Below are 26,573 nucleotides of genomic sequence, written 5' to 3'. Positions count from 1 at the left end.
AAGTTCGAGGATCTTTTGTACAACTTAATATTCAGCCAGACATAAAATGACCTCATGTCTAACACTGTGACTTATCTATATGTATGTCATATATATATATATATATATATGTATATATATATATATATATATAGCTGCTCTCTTTGCTTTTGAACTGTTACTCGTGACAGAAACACTCATATCACACCAGGTAGAAATATGCAGCAGATGGAAAAATGCCTTATTGCTAATTTAGGACACACACTAGTCCTACACATGTGCATATATGCATTTTTACACTCTCTCACACACACACACACACACACACACACACACACACACACACACACACACACACACACACACACACTCACACAGTCTTTTACATACACAGACGTCAAAATATGCTTTCATAGTTCTTGCTGCTGTGTGACAATCCTGTCTCAACACCAGAGGCCAGCTGAAGGAGGAGGAGTAGGAGGAAGGAGGAGGCTTGTGCTTTGCTGAGTGGTGATTGGCCGTTGCCATGCCAACGGGGGAAGGGCCTGGCCAGAGACTGTTGGGGGAGGAGCCAAAGGCTGATTATAAAACACTTGGGAGCAGCAGTTTCTCTCCTCCTCCTGAGCTGTCTCCGCCGCGTCTCTCTCTCCGTTCAGCCTGGCGCGTTATCTGGCCTCTGAGGCGGCTCGCGGTGCTCTGCTTCAAGGAAGGAAGGAAGGAGGGTGAAAGGGTGATCTGCAGAGGACAGGTTTCTCCATCTTCCTGCGGAGCTGTCTGTCCATCCCAGTGATAGAGCTGCCAGCATCTTGTGGATTTATCTCAGGTTGAAGGCGAGGGGAGTCCTGAGTGGAGAGGCAGGAGTGCGCTCCGTCCAGCCTGTCTGTGTGGATGACCTGCGTTCTACTGTAAGTGCAACTGCTGCAGACGCATCACATGCACTCACATTTTTTCATTTAGACATATCTCGGGCTGCAAAGATTAATCCAAACTATCACATTAATCGCCAACTATTGCAGCTATTTCTCTCTGTCCGAAACGAATTTCTCCTTAGGGAGACTAATAAAGAGACTTTGACTTTGACTATTTTGATAATCGGTTTGAGGACAAAGTCCCTTAATTCCAGCTTCTTAACATATGAATATTTTCTAGTTTCTTCACTGCAGTGGTGTAGTCTAATGTATTGTAGTGGGTATACTGTACTATATATGTATATATATCTTGGCCAGAATCTGCCTTTGGGGGGCATATCATAGTGTGGGGTCATGGTGTCCTCCCCCAGGGAAGTTTTGAGCATCAAAATCTTCATTTCCTGTATTCGGTTACAACTTTTATGCACCAATTTGCGGTGGAAATACCCTTTATTTAGCCTATGTGAAGAAGAAAAACACAGATGACAATTCAAAATCTATCAAAACTATAATGGAAAGTATGTTGTAGTGTGTCCTTTGTCTTATTTTTAAGTGGGTATATGGAAATCCTGGAGCTTTCTTAGTGGGTATATGCTGCGTACGGACAGTAAACTGACTATCTTTGAGTTGTGGACAAACATTTCATAGTCATTTTAGGCTTTTGGGAAACACTGATAGACATTTTTCACCATTTTCCGACATTTTATAGACCAAACAACTATTTGATTAACCGAGAAAATAATCAACAGATTAATCGACAATGAAAATACTGGTTAGTTGCAGCCCTATGTCCACCACCGTACAGTATGGCTCAGGGGAGTCCGAGACAGGGGTACATGTTGCTGATTTGAGCCGGCCAGCTTGTGATTTTCTTCATTATTTTTATATCAGGACTGCTCATTAGCCTACTGGATCTCAGGGGCTCTTCCTGCTGCGCTCCACCGGTGTCTACTAATTTGCTACTTCACACGGTCGCTAGTTAATGGGAGAAAGCACATATTGTTCCATATACGACTATTGGCCATATTGATAGTTATTTGACTAATTGGAATCATAAATATATAGAGCTGCAACGATAAGTCAATTGAAAGAAAAATAATCGCCAACTATTTTGATAACCGATTAATTGTTTAAGTAATTTTTCATGCAAAAAATGCACAAAATGCTGTTTTCAGCCTCTCAAAAATGGAGATTTCCTCTTCTTTATATATATATATATATATATATATATATATATATATATATATATATATATATATACCAAAAGATTAATCGAGATAATAATTGGCATATTAATCGATGATGAAAATAAGAGTACATACTGCAGTAAGTACAACAGTGTGATACATTATGAGAATAGATGAGGCCGTAGCCTCTTTTGTGTCTTTGAAATGTTTGACATGTATGTGACTGTTGCTTCTGTTTGGTGTCTTCTAGGGGGGGGAATTAGAGGGTGACAATTTTTCGGGACTCCCGCGGGTCACGGTATTCCCGACTCCATTTCACATGTGATAGGGACGGAATAGAGCAAAGAAATCAATGGTTGTGGGTGGGAGTGGGATGGAGAAATGTGTGTTATGAGTGTGAGAAGATCTCCGTTAGGAATTACGTAATGAAATGGCCTACCTGCAGGTAATGTATGTTACCTAGACCTGTAGGTAATGTATGTTACCTAGACCTGTAGGTAATACATGTTACCTAGACCTGCAGGTAATACATGTTACCTAGACCTGTAGGTAATGTATGTTACCTAGACCTGCAGGTAATGTATGTTACCTAGACCTGCAGGTAATACATGTTACCTAGACCTGCAGGTAATACATGTTACCTAGACCTGCAGGTAATACATGTTACCTAGACCTGTAGGTAATGTATGTTACCTAGACCTGCAGGTAATACATGTTACCTAGACCTGTAGGTAATGTATGTTACCTAGACCTGCAGGTAATACATGTTACCTAGACCTGCAGGTAATACATGTTACCTAGACCTGCAGGTAATGTATGTTACCTAGACCTGTAGGTAATACATGTTACCTAGACCTGTAGGTAATGTATGTTACCTAGACCTGCAGGTAATACATGTTACCTAGACCTGCAGGTAATACATGTTACCTAGACCTGTAGGTAATGTATGTTACCTAGACCTGCAGGTAATGTATGTTACCTAGACCTGTAGGTAATACATGTTACCTAGACCTGCAGGTAATGCATGTTACCTAGACCTGCAGGTAATGTATGTTACCTAGACCTACAGGTAATACATGTTACCTAGACCTGCAGGTAATGCATGTTACCTAGACCTGCAGGTAATGTATGTTACCTAGACCTACAGGTAATGTATGTTACCTAGACCTGTAGGTAACACATGTTACCTAGACCTGCAGGTAATACATGTTACCTAGACCTACAGGTAATGTAAGTAAGTTACCTAGGCCTACAGGTAATGCATGATACCTAGACCTGTAGGTAATACATGTTACCTAGGCCTACAGGTAATGCATGATACCTAGACCTGTAGGTAATGCATGATACCTAGACCTGTAGGTAATACATGATACCTAGACCTGCAGGTAATGCATGATACCTAGACCTGCAGGTAATGCATGTATAGTTTAGCCTAAATTTCGAGGCAACCTCAGTGATTTGACCGCAATTAACCAAACACACACACCTGATATCTGCTGGCTAGTTATCCTCCAGACAGCGACGGACAACCTCTCTTTTTCTTTCTCTCTTTTTCTGCCGGGTGGGGAACGAAACGGGAGTGGGACGGGATTTGTCTTTCGCTCTGGATTTTGCAGGACAGGGGGGGCAGTCACATGATCGGGATATGACGGGAGTATTTTCTGTGGGCTCGGGATGTGTCACCGTCTAGTGGGAATCACCAGAGGCCTCACGATACGATATCGTCACGAAACTTATGTCACGATCAATATTATTGCGATTTTAAACAATATTGCAATATTATGCGATACAATGCAATTCATTACCTTTTTTCCCAACTTAAAATTTTTCCCAATTTCAAATTATGTCCCCGAAAGGAAACTTTGTCAACATCTGTTTTATCTAAAAAGATACATGTCTCTGCTTGTTCATCTCACTTACATTTTATTGCTGCAAAATGGGAACACATATATCATAATAGATCCATACTTGGCGTCCGTATATCGATACTGTATTGCCACGGAAAATACCGCGATACTATGCTGTATCGATTTTTTATTTTTTTTCTCCTACCCTGAGTATCTTCAGATATCTGAACCCACTCCCTCATCTCTCCGCTGAGCCTCATGCATTAGTGCTCACATGTAAACTGACACTGGAACAGTTGTAACGTAGAAAGGGCCTCAAATACACAGAAGTCTTTACATATTAACCACTGTACACAAAACTCTGTTTACCTACAGTATAATGGTGTGTGTGTGTGTTTCTGTCTGTGTGTCTTTGTGTGTATGTGTTTCTGTGTGTCTGTGTGTGTGTGTGTCTCTGTGTGTGTCTGTGTGTGTGTGTGTAACTGGTTCCCTTTTTCCATATTATTGTCATGCGTCGTTGATTCATTGCAAAGCTGCAGTTTCCATGCAAAGTTTAGACTGCAGCTTTGGTGAAACCATCACTAAATAACCGAGAACATGTTGGTGAGAAGTTGCTCTTATTTTTAGATTATTTTTTGGGGCTTTTTTAATTGATAGGACAGCTGAAAAAATTAAAGAGGGTGAGAGAGGGGGGGAGGGGGGGGCACATGCAGCAAAGGGCCACTGCGGTAAGGACTGAGCCTTGGTACAATTTAAAATGCGTATGACAGGTGTGGAGACAGCGAGAGTGTTAAAAACATGTGCTCTGTGCACTCTGCTTCCCGTCGCCAGATGCTGACTCTCCAAACCACTCTGAATTAATCTCCTATACCCCTATTTAGCTACTAAACCACCTACTCTTTTTATGTCTGTGTCTTAATCCGTTGCATGTTTTCATACAAAAGGAGCTTTACACAATACCTAATCAGAGATACATATTTTATGGCTGCAGTGTTATACATTTTATTCATATTTCTTGATTTGGGTGGTCATTTACATGTAAAAGCATTGTAAATTTGGTTCTTCGAGTTGAATCGAGCACACCACCACAGCCCATGTTAATCAGATTAAAGGTGCTCTAAGTGATGTTGGGTGACGGCACTTTTTGTTGACGTTCAAAGTATCAGGGGACAGGCAGCTAGCAGATAGTGAGGAGATGTTTTTTACAGTGTGTTCAGGGGACAGACAGCTAGCAGATAGTGAGGAGATGTTTTTTACAGTGTGTTCAATGGACAGGCAGCTAGCAGATAGTGAGGAGATGTTTTTTACAGTGTGTTCAATGGACAGGCAGCTAGCAGATAGTGAGGAGATGTTTTTTACAGTGTGTTCAATGGACAGGCAGCTAGCAGATAGTGAGGAGATGTTTTTTACAGTGTGTTCAGGGGACAGGCAGCTAGCAGATAGTGAGGAGATGTTTTTTACAGTGTGTTCAGGGCACAGGCAGCTAGCAGATAGTGAGGAGATGTTTTTTACAGTGTGTTCAGGGGACAGGCAGCTAGCAGATAGTGAGGAGATGTTTGCTGTATGTGATAAAAAAATGTTGCAGCCTAAAAAACGCCTGACATCGCTTGGAGCTCCTTTTAAACAGAATTTCCCACAAAATTATGGCTAGTGAAAATGCTGAGTGGCTAGTAATTTTGGAAAACCACTAGCCACAGTGGCTTGTGAGCTAAAAGTTAATGTCAAGCCTTGGTCATAATCTTGATTCTAGTTATCCTTATGGCGCTGGCAGAGCCCATGTAAACCTTCATCACATGATAATAGTACAGTTAGGTGTTTCAACAGTTGGACATTTGCCTCTGTGGATGCTTGTTACTGTAATTTTGAGTCCAAAGTAGCAATCTTTTGCCTTAACATGCTGCAGCTGAAGCACAATAGTACCGTTTACATAAGCAGCTTATTATTGAGTCCCTGATTCATCTCACAGCTCTGGGCCCACTCAGCCGTGATAATGTGAAGATAGACCCTACTGTATTTAACAATAGCCCTGGCACAAGCACTGAACCCCACTCACAGATGAACAAACACAGGCAATCGTTTGGTCAAACACAGCAAATGGAAGGCAGTTTGCATTTCACACAGCACCGAGTCTCCTCCTGGCTACTGTGATGAAAGCCTGCAAGGTTTAATGCTTTAGCAAGCAAGCATGTTTTGTGAAAATATATCTATCTCCAAAACCTGAGAACCCATTCAATTGTATTTATAGTATCAAATCATAAGTTATCTCAGGACACTTTACAGATAGAGTAGGTCTAGATCACACTCTAAAATTACAAAGACCCAACAATTTCAGTAATTCCCCCAAGAGCAAGCATTTAAAACTCCTCGGTGATGAGAAAAACTTCTTTTAGGGAGAAACCTGGGACAGACCCAGGCTCTTGACGGTGCCGGTTGGGGGTGTGATGAACAGTGGCAATAAAAGTCACAATAAAGCTAATGGAACCATGACCAGAAATAGTAGTTGTAGTAGTTCATGGCACTCCATAGGTCCTTATGTGGCTAAATTATACTACAATGGCTGTGTTCAAGTGGTGGAGCCTGTTTCCCAAACAACACAAAGATCACGAACGCAAAATATCTTAGCTCAGTCAGTGTCAACAACAGAGTTGATAGAGTTTCTAGGTAAATCAGTTTTACTCTCATTGTTGCCATTTTAAGATGCCAGCATGCAAAATTGGCAATAGCACAAATGCACATTGTGTTCCAGTGTGTTCTTGTTACTTTCCACTCTCTACTGTTTAACTGCGAGAAGCTATACCATCACATTATTGCTCTGTTTTAATTGGACAGTACCAGTAGCCTGGGAAAACGCTGACGAACTTCCGCCAAATTTGAGATTTGCTCTGCAAGTCCGTCTGGCCAAGAGCCCATTCACCAATCACAACTGTTGAGGAGGGCTGTACACCAATCACAACCGTTGAGGAGGGCTCTACACCAATCACAACCGTTGAGGAGGGCTCTACACCAATCACAACTGTTGAGGAGGGCTCTACACCAATCACAACTGTTGAGGAGGGCTCTACACCAATCACAACCGTTGAGGAGGGCTCTACACCAATCACAACCGTTGAGGCGAACTCTACACCAATCACAACCGTTGAGGCGGGCTCTACACCAATCACAACCGTTGAGGAGGGCTCTACACCAATCACAACCGTTGAGGAGGGCTCTACACCAATCACAACCGTTGAGGAGGGCTCTACACCAATCACAACCGTTGAGGAGGGCTCTACACCAATCACAACCGTTGAGGCGGGCTCTACACCAATCACAACCGTTGAGGAGGGCTCTACACCAATCACAACCGTTGAGGAGGGCTCTACACCAATCACAACCATTTAGGAAGGCTCTACACCAATCACAACCGTTGAGGAGGGCTCTACACCAATCACAACCATTTAGGAAGGCTCTACACCAATCACAACCGTTGAGGAAGGCTCTACACCAATCACAACCGTTGAGGAGGGCTCTACACCAATCACAACCGTTGAGGAAGGCTCTACACCAATCACAACCGTTGAGGAGGGCCCTACACCAATCACAACCGTTGAGGAGGGCTCTACACCAATCACAACCGTTGAGGAAGGCTCTACACCAATCACAACCGTTGAGGAAGGCTCTACACCAATCACAACCGTTGAGGAGGGCCCTACACCAATGACAACTGTTGAGGCGGGCTCTACACCATGACGATAGCGCAGCAATGGCGAGCAGCTTTTTGTTTACATTCAACATGATGGCCACCAATCACCCGGATCGTTGGTCTAGTCTGATTGGTTGAAGGACTATCCAATTGTGCCCAGAGGCATTTGAGCGGCGTCCATTGTTGACGCCCCTTTGGAAATGGGCTGTGAATGAAACTTGCTAACCTTCCCCAGACCCTGGTCTGGTGTCAACCAGACTACAGTACCAGGGCTACAATTAATGATTATTTTCATTATTGATTAATCGTTTGGTCTATAAAATGTCAGAAAATAGTGAAAAATGTCCATTCTAGTTTCTAACTCCAAGGCGATGTCTTTAAATGTCTTGTTTTGTCGATCCAAAACTCAAAGATATTCAGTTTAATATGATATAAAACAGAAAAGAGCAGGAGAGGCTAAAAACAGAATTTTTTGCCATTTTTGCATACAAAATTACTTTAACGATTAATCGATTACCAAAATAGTTGGTTGATTATTTTTCTTTTGATCGACTAATCGCTGCTGCTTTAGACGGTACTTCTCCATAGGTCAGTGTACAGTTAAATGAACCAGAATAAAAAACCCACAAAGAAGTGAGAGCTAGTCCGGCACATACTGATGCACACAGCTCGCCCAAAGCAAGACACTGGCACACACTCACAATGGCAAGCGTCATTTCCACGCTTCCCATTCATTGTCTATATAAGCAGCCGGGCAATGCATTCTGGTAGCGTTGCTGCAACTTTCGAAGAGCAGGCCATTGAGTTGCCTGCCCCTCATTTGCATAAAGTTGACTTCATACCCACGAAAATCTTTCAAATTGACCGTCAGTCTAAAATAAAGACAGATTGAGCAACTGCATAGCATATTTCTCGCATAAAATGCTTTGAAAAACCCATTTCGGTGAACTATTTTTGTAAAATCAGAGAGTTTCCGAATGGCAAAAGAAAGTGTTTAGAAATTTGGGGCAGACAGCCCACGGGTGAAGCATTCGTCCAATCAGATGCAGCCATCCTGGCTGTAGGAGGGTGTAGCCTGTTTTCTTTGCTCGGCTGTGGTCATTGAAGAGAAATTGATATCTGCTAGCAGGGCGATTCCTGCTGTCAAAAAAACGCCACTGTGGACACGTAACAGAACAGAGTTTTCTTGTAAACATACAAAAGTTATTTTCCATTCATTATGTTTGTCACATTATTTTAGTTTACATTCAGTGTTACTCACCAAAATTCAACGTGTGAAATGTGAATGCAGTTCCTTTCTCATCAAACATTTGCAAAGCTGATCATTAATGGTGCATTGTTACCATACATGTTTACTACTGTAGCTTGAAGTCTTCTCTTACCTGTCTTTGCTGGCACATTGATTTGCATCTTTGCACATTACTACAACCAACGGTTGATACACATAAACAAAACTAGGGCTGCCACCTCTTAGTCGATTAGTCGACTAATCTGTCGTTTTGGTCTTAGTCGACTAAGATTTCTTTAGTCCATTAGTCATTTTTTATGCTTATTCATGCTAAATTACTCATTTCCAAGAAACATATGAGCACATTTATGGTAAACACAAGATTTAAAGTTGTGCTTTTGCAGGATTAATTGTGGAGAAACTCAGTTTTACAGATGGTTAATTAACTACATTTATATTGTGCTTTTCTAGTCTTAACCACCTCTCAAAGCTCACAGCTCTGTCAATTAAATCAACTAATCGATTAGTCGACAAAATCCTATAAGTGTTAGTCGACTAAGAAGTTCTTTAGTCGAGGACAGCCCTAAACAAAACATCATAAGGAATTACAATTGGTTTCATTTAGTGTATTGTTTGACATGGTCAAGTTTCAGCTTCAGCACCAAAACACGGTTGGGTACTGCCTTTCTGTGCATGAGCAGCAGCCACATACTCCATCCTGTGCCACTGCTGCTGCCAGGGTCACATTGAATTAGTAAAAAAAGATCTGAAGGACCTAAAGTGTTGCTGGGCATGCTTTCCTTACTCATGCCCAATACGCTTCAAAAGCTGTTCACAGGTGGGCGGGCGGGTGGCGCATTCACAGCCGAGATGTCCAGCTAATTTCAAAATGTCCACCCTATCTGTTGCTGCCAACGCTTTGGAAAGAATGACGTTGTTTTCAGGGCACACTGGACAAACACAAATGTTGTGACAGTCTGGTGGAGAGACGCTGCTTGATGATTGGTTGGGCATCCTGTAGTCCAGGATTTTGCTTCTCTGAGCCGGAGGGTAATCGTGTGTTTTAGCGCTTTAGATAATTGCAGCCCGCTTTCTCCCAAGTTGCTAGTCTAGCGATGCAGCTATGCAGGCTTATTAGAGGTCGGCTCGCACACTGACACAGGCAGAAGCCACCATGGGGAACGTATAATGTGTTGCGTTGTGTGCGAGTGGTGTGAGGTAAGCTGTGAGTCACAAAGCTGCTCCTGTCAGAAAGAGGACCAAAAGCCCAAACCGGAGAGATAACACATCAGAAAAACCACACAGACACATAATGTGACGTAAAGCAATCTGACAGAAGTAAAGGTCTAAAACTCGGAGGCTGTTTTCTATCTGCACTATTAGGTCTTGTGTAGCTAATTCAATGGTCATGGTTTGTTTTTATCTGCTTAGTCAAATAATTAAGAAGTAAAAGTTTCTAAAAACATTACTCGTTATTAATCGATTATCAAAATAGTTGCCGATTATTTTACATTTGTATCGACTTATCGGTTAGTCGACTAATCGTTGCAGCTCCAATGCTAACAGTAGCTGCTAACACTACTTCCATAGCCCAAACTCCAACCAGTCGATGGCGATAACTGAAGCCTTGAGCTGGTTTATTTACAAGGACAGGAACAGAGCTTATCCATTCCCAGTTGCAACATTTTAGTGAAAAATGCCTCCTCCTTTTATATAAAAAGTTAGCCAATGCATTCACTGAATGTTGGTGTGACAGCAATTTTCTCGGGCATTTCTGGCGTAGTACTTGTAGTGGTTAGGGTTAAATACATTAATGTATGGAATGCACATGGATGCCAATAAAGCACTGGTATGGCTCCAGCGATACTTCTCAGAGAAGAGGTGAATTAGTTAGAGTTATCAGACACAAATCTCTCGGTTAAGTCCACAGACACAGATGTGGGGGAACGTAAAAAAACTACTCTTGAAATAGATGAGGTCCCGCTGCAGTTCAGAAAGCTTCGACTGAATTTTAATATTTCTTCCAGCAAAAAAAAAAAAGTTTCCCAATCTAATTTTAAGTTTGCCCTTTTGTTCTGGCTCCAATAACTTCATGTGTTCAGTCACAAGAGATGTCTATCAGACAGAGCCTGTCTGGGGTGGATAACTGTCTGTCTCGCTGCTATCTCCCCTGAAAATAAATTAAAATAAATGAATCCCTCTTTCTCTATTTATTTCCTGACAGCTTATGGAGAGAGAGAGAGAGAGAAGAGACATTGTCGGAATGAGTAAACCAAAGCCTCATCAAACAGTAAAACACACACAGCGTTTTCTTTATTTGTAAAATGGATTAAACAACTTATCCTTTTTTAAAAGGACAAATAACGAACCGAGGGTGTGTACCCACTCTGTCGTTCTCTGGGACATGTTTTCATGCTAATCTAGTGCGTTTGTAGCTTGAAACAAGCTAGCGCGGACCACTGATTAGCTTACAGCGCTAGTATTCGGGGCACAGGGAAAGTAAAAATAAATCGCTATTAATGGTCTCATCATCTCAGCTGGACTTGTAGCCCTTATATTGTCGGCTAGTTTACTTCATAATAAAAACTAGTATTGTATAAACTACATGTGTTTTGTGTGCAATAATCTTAATGTGTAAAGTAACTAGTAACTAAAGCTGGAACAGATGAATGTAGCGGAGTAACTAAAGTAACTAGTAACTAAAGCTGTAACAGATGAATGTAGCGGAGTACTAAAGTAACTAGTAACTAAAGCTGGAACAGATGAATTTAGCGGAGTAACTAAAGTAACTAAAGCTGTAACAGATGAATGTAGCGGAGTACTAAAGTAACTAGTAACTAAAGCTGGAACAGATGAATGTAGCGGAGTAACTAAAGTAACTAAAGCTGGAACAGATGAATGTAGCGGAGTAACTAAATAACTAAAGTAACTAAAGCTGGAACAGATGAATGTAGCGGAGTAACTAAAGTAACTAAAGTAACTAAAGCTGGAACAGATGAATGTAGTGGAGTAACTTAAGTAACTAGTAACTAAAGCTGGAACAGATGAATGTAGTGGAGTAACTAAAGTAACTAGTAACTTAAGCTGTAACAGATGAATGTAGTGGAGTAACTAAAGTAACTAAAGCTGGAACAGATGAATGTAACGGAGTAACTAAAGTAACTAGTAACTAAAGCTGTACCAGATGAATGACATGTTTTCATGCTAATCTAGTGCGTTTGTAGCTTGAAACAAGCTAGCGCGGACCACTGATTAGCTTACAGCGCTAGTATTCGGGGCACAGGGAAAGTAAAAATAAATCGCTATTAATGGTCTCATCATCTCAGCTGGACTTGTAGCCCTTATATTGTCGGCTAGTTTACTTCATAATAAAAACTAGTATTGTATAAACTACATGTGTTTTGTGTGCAATAATCTTAATGTGTAAAGTAACTAGTAACTAAAGCTGGAACAGATGAATGTAGTGGAGTAACTAAAGTAACTAAAGCTGTAACAGATGAATGTAGCGGAGTAACTAAAGTAACTAGTAACTAAAGCTGTAACAGATGAATGTAGCGGAGTACTAAAGTAACTAGTAACTAAAGCTGGAACAGATGAATGTAGCGGAGTAACTAAAGTAACTAAAGCTGGAACAGATGAATGTAGAACAAATAACTAAAGAACTGAACAGATGAATGTAGCGGAGTAACTAAAGTAACTAAAGTAACTAAAGCTGGAACAGATGAATGTAGTGGGAGTAACTAAAGTAACTAAAGTAACTAAAGCTGGAACAGATGAATGTAGTGGAGTAACTAAAGTAACTAGTAACTAAAAGCTGGAACAGAACAGATGAATGTAGTGGAGTAACTAAAGTAACTAGTAACTAAAGCTGGAACAGATGAATGTAGTGGAGTAACTAAAGTAACTAACTAAAAGAACAGATGAATGTAGCGGAGTAACTAAAGTAACTAAAGCTGGAACAGATGAATGTAGCGGAGTAACTAAAGTAACTAAAGTAACTAAAGCTGGAACAGATGAATGTAGCGGAGTAACTAAAGTAACTAAAGTAACTAAAGCTGGAACAGATGAATGTAGTGGAGTAACTAAAGTAACTAGTAACTAAAGCTGGAACAGATGAATGTAGTGGAGTAACTAAAGTAACTAGTAACTTAAAGCTGGAACAGATGAATGTAGTGGAGTAACTAAAGTAACTAAAGTAACTAAAGCTGGAACAGATGAATGTAACGGAGTAACTAAAGTAACTAGTAACTAAAGCTGTAACAGATGAATGTAGTGGAGTAACTAAAGTAACTAGTAACTAAAGCTGGAACAGATGAATGTAGTGGAGTAACTAAAGTAACTAAAGCTGGAACAGATGAATGTAACGGAGCAACTAAAGTAACTAGTAACCAAAGCTGTAACAGATGAATGTAGTGGAGTAACTAAAGTAACTAAAAAGCTGTAACAGATGAATGTAGTGGAGTAACTAAAGTAACTAGTAACTAAAGCTGTAACAGATGAATGTAGTGGAGTAACTAAAGTAACTAGTAACTAAAGCTGTAACAGATGAATGTAGTGGAGTAACTAAAGTAACTAAAGCTGGAACAGATGAATGTAACTAGTAACTAAAGCTGGAACAGATGAATGTAAGCTGAACAACTAGTAACTAAAGCTGTAACAGATGAATGTAAAGTAACTAAAGTAACTAAAGCTGTAACAGATGAATGTAGTGGAGTAACTAAAGTAACTAGTAACTCTAGTTGTAACAGATGAATGTGGCGGAGTAACTAAAGTAACTAGTAACTAAAACTGTAACAGATGAATGTAGTGGAGTAACTAAAGTAACTAGTAACTAAAGCTGTAACAGATGAATGTAGTGGAGTAACTAAAGTAACTAGTAACTAAAGCTGTAACAGATGAATGTAGTGGAGTAACTAAAGTAACTAGTAACTAAAGCTGTAACAGATGAATGTAGTGGAGTAGCTAAAGTAACTAGTAACTAAAGCTGGAACAGATGAATGTAGCGGAGTACTAAAGTAACTAGTAACTAAAGCTGGAACAGATGAATGTAGCGGAGTAACTAAAGTAACTAGTAACTAAAGCTGGAACAGATGAATGTAGCGGAGTAACTAAAGTAACTAGTAACTAAAGCTGTAACAGATGAATGTAGTGGAGTAACTAAAGTAACTAGTAACTAAAGCTGTAACAGATGAATGTAGCGGAGTAACTAAAACAGATGAATGTAGTAACTAAAGTAACTAGTAACTTAAGCTGTAACAGATGAATGTAGTGGAGTAACTAAAGTAACTAGTAACTAAAGCTGGAACAGATGAATGTAGTAGAGTAACTAAAGTAACTAGTAACTAAAGCTGGAACAGATGAATGTAGTGGAGTAACTAGTAACTAAAGCTGGAACAGATGAATGTAGCGGAGTAACTAAAATATCTAAAGTAACTAAAGCTGGAACAGATGAATGTAGCGGAGTAACTAAAGTAACTAGTAACTAAAGCTGGAACAGATGAATGTAGTGGAGTAACTAAAGTAACTAAAGCTGTAACATGATTGTAGTGGAGTAACTAAAGTAACTAGTAACTCTAGTTGTAACAGATGAATGTGGCGGAGTAACTAAAGTAACTAGTAAATAAAGCTGTAACAGATGAATGTAGCGGAGTAACTAAAGTAACTAGTAACTAAAGCTGTAACAGATGAACGTAGCAGAGTAACTAAAGTAACTAGTAACTAAAGTAACTAGTAACTAAAGCTGGAACAGATGAATGTAGCGGAGTAACTAAAGTAACTAGTAACTAAAGCTGTAACAGATGAACGTAGCAGAGTAACTAAAGTAACTAGTAACTAAAGCTGTAACAGATGAACGTAGCGGAGTAACTAAAGTAACTAGTAACTAAAGCTGTAACAGATGAATGTAGCGGAGTAACTACAGTAACTAGTAACTAAAGCTGGAACAGATGAATGTAGCGGAGTAACTAAAGTAACTAGTAACTAAAGCTGGAACAGATGAATGTAGCGGAGTAACTAAAGTAACTAAAGCTGGAACAGATGAATGTAGCGGAGTAACTAAAGTAACTAAAGTTGGAACAGATGAATGTAGCGGAGTAACTAAAGTAACTAAAGTAACTAAAGCTGGAACAGATGAATGTAGTAGAGTAACTAAACTAAAGCTGAACAGATGAATGTAACTAAAGTAACTAAAGCTGGAACAGATGAATGTAGCAGAGTAACTAAAGTAACTAAAGCTGGAACAGATGAATGTAGTGGAGTAACTAAAGTAACTAAAGCTGTAACAGATGAATGTAGCGGAGTAACTAAAGTAACTAAAGTAACTAAAGCTGGAACAGATGAATGTAGCGGAGTAACTAAAGTAACTAAAGTAACTAAAGCTGGAACAGATGAATGTAGTGGAGTAACTAAAGTAACTAGTAACTAAAGCTGGAACAGATGAATGTAGCGGAGTAACTAAAGTAACTAAAGCTGGAACAGATGAATGTAGTGGAGTAACTAAAGTAACTAGTAACTAAAGCTGGAACAGATGAATGTAGTGGAGTAACTAAAGTAACTAAAGCTGGAACAGATGAATGTAGGGGAGTAACTAAAGTAACTAAACCAAAAAACTGGAACAGATGAATGTAGTGGAGTAACTAAAGTAACTAGTAACTAAAGCTGGAACAGATGAATGTAGTGGAGTAACTAAAGTAACTAGTAACTAAAGCTGGAACAGATGAATGTAGTGGAGTAACTAAAGTAACTAGTAACTAAAGCTGTAACAGATGAATGTAGCGGAGTAACTAAAGTAACTAGTAACTAAAGCTGGAACAGATGAATGTAGTGGAGTAACTAAAGTAACTAGTAACTAAAGCTGGAACAGATGAATGTAGTGGAGTAACTAAAGTAACTAAAGCTGGAACAGATGAATGTAGCGGAGTAACTAAAGTAACTAAAGTAACTAAAGCTGGAACAGATGAATGTAGTGGAGTAACTAAAGTAACTAGTAACTAAAGCTGGAACAGATGAATGTAGTGGAGTAACTAAAGTAACTAGTAACTAAAGCTGGAACAGATGAATGTAGTGGAGTAACTAAAGTAACTAGTAACTAAAGCTGGAACAGATGAATGTAGTGGAGTAACTAAAGTTAAGTAACAAATGTAGATGAGTAAGTAACTAAAGCTGTAACAGATGAATGTAGTGGAGTAACTAAAGTAACTAAAGTAACTAAAGCTGTAACAGATGAATATAGTGGAGTAACTAAAGTAACTAAAGTAACTAAAGCTGTAACAGATGAATGTAGTGGAGTAACTAAAGTAACTAGTAACTAAAGCTGTAACAGATGAATGTAGTGGAGTAACTAAAGTAACTAGTAACTAAAGGTGTAACAGATGAATGTAGTGGAGTAACTAAAGTAACTAGTAACTAAAGCTGTAACAGATGAATGTAGTGGAGTAACTAAAGTAACTAGTAACTAACAGATGAATGTAGTGGAGTAACTAAAGTAACTAAAGCTGTAACAGATGAATGTAGTGGAGTAACTAAAGTAACTAGTAACTAAAGCTGTAACAGATGAATGTAGTGGAGTAACTAAAGTAACTAGTAACTAAAGCTGTAACAGATGAATGTAGTGGAGTAACTAAAGTAACTAGTAACTAAAGCTGGAACAGATGAATGTAGTGGAGTAACTAAAGTAACTAGTAACTAAAGTTGGAACAGATGAATGTAGCGGAGTAACTAAAGTAACTAAAGCTGGAACAGATGAATGTAGCGGAGTAACTAAAGTAACTAAAGTAACTAAAGCTGGAACAGATGAATGTAGTAGAGTAACTAAAGTAACTAGTAACTAAAGCTGGAACAGATGAATGTAGCGGAGTAACTAAAGTAACTAAAGTAACTAAAGCTGGAACAGATGAATGTAGTGGAGTAACTAAAGTTACTAGTAACTAAAGCTGGAACAGATGAATGTAGTGGAGTAACTAAAGCTGTAACAGATGAATGTAGTGGAGTAACTAAAGTAACTAGTAACTAAAGCTGTAACAGATGAATGTAGTGGAGTAACTAAAGTAACTAGTAACTAAAGCTGGAACAGATGAATGTAGTGGAGTAACTAAAGTAACTTGTAACTAAAGCTGGAACAGATGAATGTAGTTGAGTAACTTAAGTAACTAGTAACTAAAGCTGTAACAGATGAATGTAACGGAGTAACTAAAGTAACTAGTAACTAAAGCTGTAACAGATGAATGTAGTGGAGTAACTAAAGTAACTAAAGCTGTAACAGATGAATGTAGTGGAGTAACTAAAGTAACTAAAGCTGTAACAGATGAATGTAGTGGAGTAACTAAAGTAACTAGTAACTAAAGCTGTAACAGATGAATGTAGTGGAGTAACTAAAGTAACTAGTAACTAAAGGTGTAACAGATGAATGTAGTGGAGTAACTAAAGTAACTAAAGCTTTAACAGATGAATGTAGCGGAGTAACTACTAACTAAAGCTGTAACAGATGAATGTAGCGGAGTAACTAAAGTAACTAGTAACTAAAGTAACTAGTAACTAAAGCTGTAACAGATGAATGTAGTGGAGTAACTAAAGTAACTAGTAACTTAAGCTGTAACAGATGAATGTAGTGGAGTAACTAAAGTAACTAGTAACTTAAGCTGTAACAGATGAATGTAGTGGAGTAACTAAAGTAACTAGTAACTTAAGCTGGAACAGATGAATGTAGTGGAGTAACTAAAGTAACTAGTAACATAAGCTGGAACAGATGAATGTAGCGGAGTAACTAAAGTAACTAGTAACTAAAGCTGTAACAGAGGAATGTAGCGGAGTAACTAAAGTAACTAATAACTAAAGCTGTAACAGATGAATGTAGTGGAGTAACTAAAGCTGTAACAGATGAATGTAGCGGAGTAACTAAAGTAACTAGTAACTAAAGCTGTAACAGATGAATGTAGTGGAGTAAAAAGTAAAAAGTACAATATCTCTCCAGTAGATATCTCTTTCTAGAAAGTAGAAAGTAGAAAGTGGCATGAAAAGAAAAGACTAACTGAAGTACCAGTACCTCAAATTTGTTCTTGAGTACAGTACTTGAGTAAATGTACTTAGTTACATTGCCGCCACATTTATGGCCTGTTGCACAAACCATGGTGTCCTGTGATAATAGGCCAGTCTGATGTTGACCCCCCCCAACAGTGTTGTTATCCACTCACAGCCACTGGACACAGTAGGTCAACTGTTCACATGGGTGCAGTGGGTGACATGTAGACACACACAGACAGGGAGACACTGGCTTGTATTGTTGCTGTCAAATGTTCTGCTATTGACAGCGTTGTTATGAGCACCATACTTAATCTATTCTGAGGAAGAGTCTCAGGAGAAGTGAGTTGGATGAGGAGCCAAGGACAACATAAACAAGTGACGAAAAACCATAACCATGTCTGGCAGAGAAATGCGGACTGTGATGGACAGCCATATACAACCGAGCAAATAAGGCAGTTATTGTTGTCTAGTGAGGACCGACTCCAAGAACAGAAGGAATGGAAGGAAACAAAAGGTCATCTTTACTACGTCTACAGGCCGGACACATCGAGAAGAAGAGGAGAATATGACATCATATTTCTGACTACATGCTTTGTGTAACTAATCATAAAAGAAGTCAGGCAATAGTAGTTTTTTTTTTATAATTGTTTAGAGAGACATGAGCTCCAGCACAAGCTCAATGTTGATAACTTTCTGTCTAGGCTTAAAGATCCTATGGCATTCTGCTTATTGGATGCTTTTATATAGACCTTAGTGGTCCCCTAATACTGTATCTGAAGTTTCTTTTATATAGACCTTAGTGGTCCCCTAATACTGTATCTGAAGTCTCTTTTATATAGACCTTAGTGGTCCCCTAATACTGTATCTGAAGTCTCTTTTATATAGACCTTAGTGGTCCCCTAGACCTTAGTGGTCCCCTAATACTGTATCTGAAGTCTCTTTTATATAGACCTTAGTGGTCCCCTAATACTGTATCTGAAGTCTCTTTTATATAGACCTTAGTGGTCCCCTAATACTGTATCTGAAGTCTCTTTTATATTAGACCTTAGTGGTCCCCTAATACTGTATCTGAAGTCTCCTTAGTGGTCCCCTAATTATCTGAAGTCTCTTTTATATAGACCTTAGTGGTCCCCTAATACTGTCCCCCCCAATACTGTATCTGAAGTCTCTTTTATATAGACCTTAGTGGTCCCCTAATACTGTATCTGAAGTCTCTTTTATATGGACCTTAGTGTCTGGGTGGCTGGATAATGGCAGCGAAAATCAAACTAAACACACCAGCTGTTTAACCACTCTGTGAAGCACCACTGTCAGCACCATTCCTCTTCTTTAGGGAAAGTGTGTGTGAGTGTGTGTGTGTGTGTGTGTGTGTGTGTGTGTGTGTTTTTATATGTGTGTATGCACACAGTTACACAGGCAAAAGCTCAATTTTTTAGTCACTGTGAATTACTGGAGCACACAGTAATGTAACCTCAGGCCCAAGGTCAGTTTTGACCCATCACACATGTACTCAGACACAGATGTGTGCATGTGCTTCTCTGTACCTCTCTCTGACACACACACACACACACACACACACACACACAAAAAAAAATTTGAGGAGACTGCTGTGTCTTGTGTTTTTGAATGCGGTGACCTGCATGCACTTGTGATTGGTTTAAAGAAATGCAAACAACCAAGAGCATTCGTTTTCTGTAGCCAGACACTACTCCACAGCGTTGTGGAGATTGGTCTGGCTACATATTCTGCAGATAAGTAACCATTTTAGAATTACACAGAAAGAAAGTCTGAGCGTATCTACTTTTTTGTACTCCCTCTATTTTTTCCATCTTCTCTTGCATGTTGAATCTAGAAATAGCAGACTGCATGCGTCCTGCAATGTTACCTTTCTTTATTTTCTCTCTCCTTTCTTTCTGTTTCATTCATTTGCTCTCTGCGTCTCCCTCTTGACCCTCCTAGAGATCACAGCTTGTGCTGGCAGCCCATTGGGCTGTCAGAAACAGGAAGTTGTCATGCCAGCGTTGGCACAAACACAGCGTTGGCGGGCTTACGGTCTGCGCTGACGCTGTGCCAGAGCTTCTTGTTAATGGCCTCAAAGAGTCAAATAAAAAAAAAAACTGAAGAGACTCAGAAAAATATTTGCCTGGGTATTTTTATATCTGAGCATGTGCACATGTGAACTCATCACCCATCATGTGCATATAGATGTGTATCTCCATGCCTGTGCTGTATGCCTTTATATATACAAGTAGATATAGATGTATATTTTTTTGATGCCGGTGCCCACTGACCTGAAGCCCATCTGAACAAGCTCCGAAGCTTTTCCATCAGCTGGCCCCGTTCTAAATGAGTACACATGAGGGGAGATGTGTATATTAATTTAGCCGAAGCTGACATGGGTCACTGGACCATTGACGTGCGGCTTTTTGCTGAATCAAACGTATTTCTCAACCCTGCAGAGGCAACGACAACTGAACTGCTCTCGTCACTGGCCAAATGGACGATATTTTGGTTTGCATGGAGCAGCTCATGTTTTTAACCATTCCTCCCACTGCAACAGTTCTCAGTCGTTAGTTAATCAGCGTGGTTACATTTAAGAAACTGGGCTACTGGCGTATTTCTGCAATAATATAATTTCTTCAACATCGTAAATGAGGAACACGGTTTGTGCAGTACAGAGAAAAAAGGTTTGATCCCTGGCCCTGCGGTTCCCACACTGAAGTGTCTTTGGGCAAGACACTGAACCCCAAATGGCTCCTAATGCTGCACCACCGCTGTGTGAATGTGTGTGTATGTTTATCTGATGAGCAGGTGGCACCTTGTATGCCTGCCTCGGCCACAGTGTGTGAATGGTGAATGGTATCTGCACTGTGTAAAAGCGCTTTGAGTAGTCGTTAAGACCAGAAAAGCGCTATTAAAATGCAGTGCATTTACATTTACCTTGTGAGTCTATGTGTGTCATTATGGCAAAATATGGTCCTGTGTGTGTGTGTGTGTGTGTGTGTCATTATGGCAAAATATGGTCCTGTGTGTGTGTGTGTGTGTGTGTGTCATTATGGCAAAATATGGTCCTGTGTGTGTGTGTGTGTGTGTGTGTGTCATTATGGCAAAATATGGTCCTGTGTGTGTGTGTGTCATTATGGCAAAATATGGTCCTGTGTGTGTGTGTGTGTGTGTGTCATTATGGCAAAATATGGTCCTGTGTGTGTATGTGTCATTATGGCAAAATATGGTCCTGTGTGTGTGTGTCATTATGGTAAAATATGGTCCTGTGTGTGTGTGTCATTATGGTAAAATATGGTTTTGTGTGTGTGTGTTATTATGGCAAAATATGGTCCTGTGTGTGTGTGTGTGTGTGTGTGTGTCATTATGGCAAAATATGGTCCTGTGTGTGTGTGTCATTATGGCAAAATATGGTCCTGTGTATGTGTGTGTCATTATGGCAAAATATGGTCCTGTGTGTGTGTGTGTCATTATGGCAAAATATGGTCCTGTGTGTGTGTGTGTGTGTCATTATGGCAAAATATGGTCCTGTGTGTGTGTGTGTGTGTGTGTCATTATGGTAAAATATGGTCCTGTGTGTGTGTGTGTGTGTGTCATTATGGCAAAATATGGTCCTGTGTGTGTGTGTGTCATTATGGTAAAATATGGTCCTGTGTGTGTGTGTGTGTGTCATTATGGCAAAATATGGTCCTGTGTGTGTATGTGTCATTATGGCAAAATATGGTCCTGTGTGTGTGTGTCATTATGGTAAAATATGGTCCTGTGTGTGTGTGTGTCATTATGGTAAAATATGGTTTTGTGTGTGTGTGTGTCATTATGGTAAAATATGGTCCTGTGTGTGTGTGTGTCATTATGGCAAAATATGGTCCTGTGTGTGTGTGTGTGTGTGTGTGTCATTATGGTAAAATATGGTCCTGTGTGTGTGTGTGTGTGTGTGTCATTATGGCAAAATATGGTCCTGTGTGTGTATGTGTCATTATGGCAAAATATGGTCCTGTGTGTGTGTGTCATTATGGTAAAATATGGTCCTGTGTGTGTGTGTCATTATGGTAAAATATGGTTTTGTGTGTGTGTGTGTGTCATTATGGCAAAATATGGTCCTGTGTGTGTGTGTGTGTGTGTGTCATTATGGCAAAATATGGTCCTGTGTGTGTGTGTCATTATGGCAAAATATGGTCCTGTGTATGTGTGTGTCATTATGGCAAAATATGGTCCTGTGTGTGTGTGTCATTATGGTAAAATATGGTTTTGTGTGTGTGTGTCATTATGGCAAAATATGGTCCTGTGTGTGTGTGTGTGTGTGTGTGTGTCATTATGGCAAAATATGGTCCTGTGTGTGTGTGTGTCATTATGGCAAAATATGGTCCTGTGTGTGTGTGTGTGTGTCATTATGGCAAAATATGGTCCTGTGTGTGTGTGTGTGTCATTATGGTAAAATATGGTCCTGTGTGTGTGTGTGTGTGTCATTATGGCAAAATATGGTCCTGTGTGTGTGTGTGTGTGTCATTATGGTAAAATATGGTCCTGTGTGTGTGTGTGTGTGTGTGTCATTATGGCAAAATATGGTCCTGTGTGTGTATGTGTCATTATGGCAAAATATGGTCCTGTGTGTGTGTGTCATTATGGTAAAATATGGTCCTGTGTGTGTGTGTGTCATTATGGTAAAATATGGTTTTGTGTGTGTGTGTCATTATGGTAAAATATGGTTTTGTGTGTGTGTGTCATTATGGTAAAATATGGTCCTGTGTGTGTGTGTGTCATTATGGCAAAATATGGTCCTGTGTGTGTGTGTGTGTGTGTGTGTGTCATTATGGTAAAATATGGTCCTGTGTGTGTGTGTGTGTGTGTGTGTGTCATTATGGCAAAATATGGTCCTGTGTGTGTATGTGTCATTATGGCAAAATATGGTCCTGTGTGTGTGTGTCATTATGGTAAAATATGGTCCTGTGTGTGTGTGTCATTATGGTAAAATATGGTTTTGTGTGTGTGTGTGTCATTATGGCAAAATATGGTCCTGTGTGTGTGTGTGTGTGTGTCATTATGGCAAAATATGGTCCTGTGTGTGTGTGTCATTATGGCAAAATATGGTCCTGTGTATGTGTGTCATTATGGCAAAATATGGTCCTGTGTGTGTGTGTCATTATGGCAAAATATGGTCCTGTGTGTGTGTGTGTGTGTCATTATGGCAAAATATGGTATGTGTGTGTGTGTGTCATTATGGTAAAATATGGTCCTGTGTGTGTGTGTGTGTGTGTGTGTGTGTCATTATGGTAAAATATGGTCCTGTGTGTGTGTGTGTGTGTGTCATTATGGCAAAATATGGTCCTGTGTGTGTGTGTGTGTGTGTGTGTGTGTCATTATGGTAAAATATGGTCCTGTGTGTGTGTGTGTGTGTCATTATGGCAAAATATGGTCCTGTGTGTGTATGTGTCATTATGGCAAAATATGGTCCTGTGTGTGTGTGTCATTATGGTAAAATATGGTCCTGTGTGTGTGTGTGTGTCATTATGGTAAAATATGGTTTTGTGTGTGTGTGTGTCATTATGGTAAAATATGGTCCTGTGTGTGTGTGTGTCATTATGGCAAAATATGGTCCTGTGTGTGTGTGTGTGTGTGTGTGTCATTATGGCAAAATATGGTCCTGTGTGTGTGTGTCATTATGGCAAAATGTGGTCCTGTGTATGTGTGTCATTATGGCAAAATATGGTCCTGTGTGTGTGTGTGTGTGTCATTATGGTAAAATATGGTCCTGTGTGTGTGTGTGTCATTATGGTAAAATATGGTCCTGTGTGTGTGTGTGTGTCATTATGGCAAAATATGGTCCTGTGTGTGTGTGTGTGTGTGTGTGTCATTATGGCAAAATATGGTCCTGTGTGTGTGTGTGTGTGTGTGTGTGTGTGTGTGTGTGTCATTATGGCAAAATATGGTCCTGTGTGTGTGTGTGTGTGTCATTATGGCAAAATATGGTCCTGTGTGTGTGTGTGTGTGTGTGTGTCATTATGGCAAAATATGGTATGTGTGTGTGTGTGTCATTATGGTAAAATATGGTCCTGTGTGTGTGTGTGTGTCATTATGGTAAAATATGGTCCTGTGTGTGTGTATGTGTCATTATGGCAAAATATGGTCCTGTGTGTGTGTGTGTGTGTCATTATGGCAAAATATGGTCCTGTGTGTGTGTGTGTGTGTGTGTGTGTGTGTGTGTGTGTCATTATGGCAAAATATGGTCCTGTGTGTGTGTGTGTCATTTTGGCAAAATATGGTCCTGTGTGTGTGTATGTGTCATTATGGCAAAATATGGTCCTGTGTGTGTGTGTGTGTGTGTGTGTGTGTGTCATTATGGTAAAATATGGTCCTGTGTGTGTGTGTCATTATGGTAAAATATGGTTGTGTGTGTGTGTCATTATGGCAAAATATGGTCCTGTGTGTGTGTGTGTGTGTGTGTCATTATGGCAAAATATGGTCCTGTGTGTGTGTCATTATGGCAAAATATGGTCCTGTGTATGTGTGTGTCATTATGGCAAAATATGGTCCTGTGTGTGTGTGTGTGTGTCATTATGGTAAAATATGGTCCTGTGTGTGTGTGTGTGTCATTATGGTAAAATATGGTCCTGTGTGTGTGTGTGTGTGTCATTATGGCAAAATATGGTCCTGTGTGTGTGTATGTGTCATTATGGCAAAATATGGTCCTGTGTGTGTGTGTGTGTGTGTCATTATGGTAAAATATGGTCCTGTGTGTGTGTGTCATTATGGTAAAATATGGTTGTGTGTGTGTGTCATTATGGCAAAATATGGTCCTGTGTGTGTGTGTCATTATGGTAAAATATGGTCCTGTGTGTGTGTGTCATTATGGCAAAATATGGTCCAGTGTGTGTGTGTCATTATGGTAAAATATGGTCCTGTGTGTGTGTGTGTCATTTTGGCAAAATATGGTCCTGTGTGTGTGTGTGTGTCATTATGGCAAAATATGGTCCTGTGTGTGTGTGTGTGTCATTATGGTAAAATATGGTCCTGTGTGTGTGTGTGTGTGTGTGTGTCATTATGGCAAAATATGGTCCTGTGTGTGTGTGTCATTATGGTAAAATATGGTCCTGTGTGTGTGTGTGTGTGTGTGTGTGTGTCATTATGGCAAAATATGGTCCTGTGTGATTGTGTGTCATTATGGCAAAATATGGTCCTGTGTGTGTGTCATTATGGTAAAATATGGTCCTGTGTGTGTGTGTGTGTGTGTGTGTGTGTGTGTGTGTGTGTGTGTGTGTGTCATTATGGCAAAATATGGTCCTGTGTGATTGTGTGTCATTATGGCAAAATATGGTCCTGTGTGTGTGTCATTATGGTAAAATATGGTCCTGTGTGTGTGTGTGTGTGTGTGTGTGTGTGTGTGTGTGTGTGTGTGTGTGTGTGTGTGTGTGTGTGTGTGTCAGACAGTGCCACCAATCTAAGACCAACTTTCTCCCTTTTTTTAGAGAGTGACTCAGAGACTGAAGCCACATTCTCCTGATTGGCTGCAAGAATCCAGAACCTAAAATTGTACCTTTCTTCAAACAGAGGAGTCTATTGTCTACAAGATAACATGCACACTGTCCATTGCAATCAGGGATTTTCTCACTCACGACACATGCAATTAAGTTGTTCAAGATGGCAAAAGAGAGACTAAAGTGAATAAAGGCTCCCAATCAGTGTGGGGGCTGTCGCTGTTTCACTGTATCCTGTTTGGAAAGGAGACCCTTTCAATTATATCTCAAAGCACCAGAGCACAGCAACAAAGGAGAGGAGAGAAAGCAAGTGAGGACATGTTAAATAGAATTCACTGCTTATATTAGAGATTAGATCAGGGGTCAGCAAGCTAAGGCACGTGTGCCACCATTGGCCCCCAGTAGCTCAACCAATGGCATACCAGCAATATATGCAAGATAGTTTTTTTTTTGGAAATGTTCCACTCTGCACGCCAAATGACCTCTTTCACAGCCATTGGCATGCAGGATCATAGCCTGCTATTTACGGTAGTTTAATTGACTTTTTCCCAATCTCCATTCTGCGAAGATTAACTAGTCCTTGTTGCTTAGATGACAGAGGCTCAATGCTGATATGGCACACTGATTAACAAGAACATTTTAAAATGGCACTTCATATTAAAAAGGTTGCCCACCACTGGATTAGATTATACTCTGTGATAGGGCTGCTTGATTATGGGAAAAAATATAATTTATATTATACCCTTTGCTTTTTTTGATAACTCTACAAACCCTTGGTGTTCTCTCAATGAACTTCATGAGGAAGTCACCTGAAATGTTTTTACCTTCACAGGTGTGCCTTGCCATGGTTAATTAGTGGAATTTATTTAATAAAAAAGCAAAGGGTGGCTACTTTGAAAAATCTAAAATATAAGACATGTTTTCAGTTATTTCACACTTTTTTGTTAAGTACATAATTCCATATGTGTTCATTCATAGTTTTGATGCCTTCAGTGAGAATCTACAATGTAAATAGTCATGAAAATAAAAGGAAACACATTGAATGAGAAGGTGTGTCCAAACTCTTGGCCTGTACTGTATCTTCTTGTGTAAATTTTTTTCCAGGATGAGAATGATCAAATCATAAAATATATCAATATCATGGTATGGTATCAAGTGTCTATAAAACCCAGAAACTGTAACGCTTACTGACTGAGAACAATGAATAGAAAATACAACATAACATCAGTAGAAAGATGCTGGAACAAAA

The 26,573-nt window shown here is 39.8% G+C and overlaps 1 protein-coding gene across 1 annotated transcript in view; it reads left to right on the top strand.

Annotated features, from left to right (window-relative positions):
* The first annotated feature begins 609 nt into the window (after window positions 1-609).
* Window positions 610-26,573, top strand: part of LOC114553756 (cyclin-dependent kinase 18-like) — a 63,057-nt gene continuing 37,093 nt past the window's right edge. The window contains exon 1 of the mRNA XM_028575095.1: window positions 610-884. The gene's annotated coding sequence lies outside the window, so the exon portion shown is untranslated. The remainder of the gene's footprint in view (window positions 885-26,573) is intronic.

Source organism: Perca flavescens, chromosome 4, assembly GCF_004354835.1.
Source record: "Perca flavescens isolate YP-PL-M2 chromosome 4, PFLA_1.0, whole genome shotgun sequence".
NCBI lineage: Eukaryota > Metazoa > Chordata > Actinopteri > Perciformes > Percidae > Perca > Perca flavescens.
This window is presented reverse-complemented; position numbering and strand designations above follow the sequence as displayed.